Raw genomic sequence first — 2,665 nt, 5'->3', positions numbered from 1 at the left:
TGTCCAATTTCAAAGTTCCAAAAAGAAGAGACGGACTTCCAGTTTCTTTTCTTTCTTCTTTCTTGTTTTTTTCCTTCCTGTACAGTCCGGTCTGGTCAAATATTGACTTCAAACTCAGCTGAGTCGTGCGTGTGTGTCGTCTCTGAGTGTGTGCAAGAGTTTTTAAGTGTGTACGGGAGAGGAAATATGAGAGACAGTGAGACTCAGAGCAACTGAGTGAATATGACTGTGTGTGCTGTGACTTGATCCTTTAGCTTCTGCGCACACACACATACACCCACACACACACACACACACACACACACACTCTCCCTTCCCCATCCAGGTGAGTAGCTGTGACGGAGAGGGTTAACTCCCTTCCTGTACTTCTATCTCTTCCCCACCCTGTTAGAAATTAAAAGCTCCACACCTCTGTGTGTCAAGGCCCCCTCCCTGCTGCATTCCACCACAACAGGAGTTCACCTGTGTGGGCTTGAGACTGGGGAGCCAGGCCCCTCCTTCTGCGGCCTCCTCCCAGGCTCTTGGGAGTGGCACAGAGCAGAACACTGCCTGCAGGCTATGGGAAACAGCTATGTGACTCTTGTGTTTACACAATCGTGTGCTCATACTTACAGGCACATTTTCTACTTGTCAAATATTTGATGTGAACATTATGATTGCCACATATGCTTTCTCCCTTTTGTGGAGGTAGAGCCACTTCCTTTCCAAGTTGTAAAACGCCAGTATGGGAATCCACATTCCTGACCAGAGGGACCAGGATGGCACAGTGACCCTGACACCCAATCCTAGTGCTCATTAAGTATAACTGTGTTTCTACAGCCTTTTACAAAGAGGCTCGCAAAACCAAAGTCCACTAGTTTGTGAAAACCATCCAACAACTTAAGATCCACAGGAGTCTAAAAAGTCCTATATCTGTCTTCAAACAAAACAAGTTATTTATCATTTTGTTCCAAACCGACCCTTATGAATGATCTGGCCTTGCATATTTTTTTGTTAGTGCAAAATGTTACAAATAAAATGAGCTTTTTCTGATCTGTCACCACTAATTAAGATTTGGTTAAGGGGTTAAGGTTAACTAAAACTACATGCTTATGGTATGGGAAAGACTGTGGTCATGGTTAAAACAAGTAACACTGTCTATTGATAAGGAGACAGGGTGTGGATTGCAGTCTCCACTCTCAAAGTTAAACACTTTGTATACCCTACCCAGAGGTTGCGCTAGACTTTTTCGTTGTCTGTCATTTTGACTGACAGGGTCATAAAAATCCCGTCATAATCTATTTTTACCCGTCACTTTAATTTTTAAAATGATAATAATTACATATTCAAAAGCATTTACTTTTCATTCATTTTTAATTAATATTCAGTCAGAACAAGCTGAACAGAGAATCCACACCGTACCTCTTTTATCAACACCATCATCGTTATTGGGCTTTTTGAAGAAACTTCAGCTGCCATGACACTAGGTTGCGTTCGAGATGAGCCAGGCCTGCCCAGAATTGATCAGCGGTGATCGCCGCATAGTGCATGCCGGTTAGATTTGTGTCCGACTTGATCCCGACTTGCACCGACGTCATGCACATGTGGGCAATGATAACCTCACGAGATCGAGGCGGCCGCAGTTTGCAGAGCCAGATGCCGCAGCTGCTCCCCACCGACTGCAAACGCCTGGCTGTCACCTGATTGACAAGCTGACAGGCTCTGATTGGCTCCTAATTTTGACAACAAACACCACGTGTTGTATAAAATACTAATTTTCTGTGTAATTCTAATATTTAATGCTGGACATATCAGTCTTCTGTTGTGCAATTAAGTTTTAATCTGTCACCAAGCAGATATTTTGTGTCTGATAATAATAAGGGTTATATATATGACTTATCAAAAGAACATTTTAGTGTTTTACAAGGCAGATAAAAGAACAGATGTTACAAGCGTCAAAAGGAGGATATCTTCTATTTTAACTTCAATCAACGATCAAGAACGCACTTTATTTCTTGATGGTTAAAATTTTAGTATTTTAAATTAAAACCATTCAATTTTCAAGCACCAAAATAAAAATCAGGTTCACAGCTCAGTGTGATCAATTTTTGAAACACAACCTTTTTAGTTTCTAAAACTTAAACATTCAAGTTTATTCAAAGAATGAAAGTTAATTATCTCGAGTAGATTATAGGTCATCAAAACTTTTTAAAGTTTTTTTCAAAGCTCAAGAGTTTAAATTGACCTTGTCTACAAAGTGCAAGACCACAGCTGTTTGAACGCCAAAATGGCCAACTGAAAATGTTCCCATAATGCAGTGGGTGGGGGGCTAGTGGCGCAATGGATAACGCGTCTGACTACGGATCAGAAGATTCTAGGTTCGACTCCTGGCTAGCTCGCTATCACCTTTAGTTTGTCAGCTCGTTGTTTCTGATCTCTGTATGCTGTCTATCAAAACACATCTACAACAAGTAAAGAGACAAATGATGGGAAAATGGTCTTTCAACATGTGCTGAAAGGTGTCCGAACAGTAACATATATACCTTTGATATTCAGAGCAGAAACTATACTATCACAACAAATAGGAATTGAGTAAACAAAGAGGCAGTGATCATTATAAGTGATTCTTGCTTGTCACTTTTCTTTTTGTCCTTCAAGAGCAGACACATCACACAGCCAGAACAAG

At 40.9% G+C, this 2,665-nt stretch overlaps 1 non-coding gene across 1 annotated transcript; it reads left to right on the top strand.

The window, feature by feature from the left end:
• Positions 1–2,305: 2,305 nt before the first annotated feature.
• Positions 2,306–2,378, top strand: trnar-acg (transfer RNA arginine (anticodon ACG)). The gene has a single exon. It is a non-coding gene; the product is annotated as a tRNA-Arg (tRNA).
• Positions 2,379–2,665: the final 287 nt, after the last annotated feature.

The sequence above is a fragment of the Lutjanus erythropterus genome, chromosome 17 (genome assembly GCF_056507025.1).
Source record: "Lutjanus erythropterus isolate fLutEry1 chromosome 17, fLutEry1.hap2, whole genome shotgun sequence".
Taxonomy (NCBI): domain Eukaryota; kingdom Metazoa; phylum Chordata; class Actinopteri; order Lutjaniformes; family Lutjanidae; genus Lutjanus; species Lutjanus erythropterus.
This window is presented reverse-complemented; position numbering and strand designations above follow the sequence as displayed.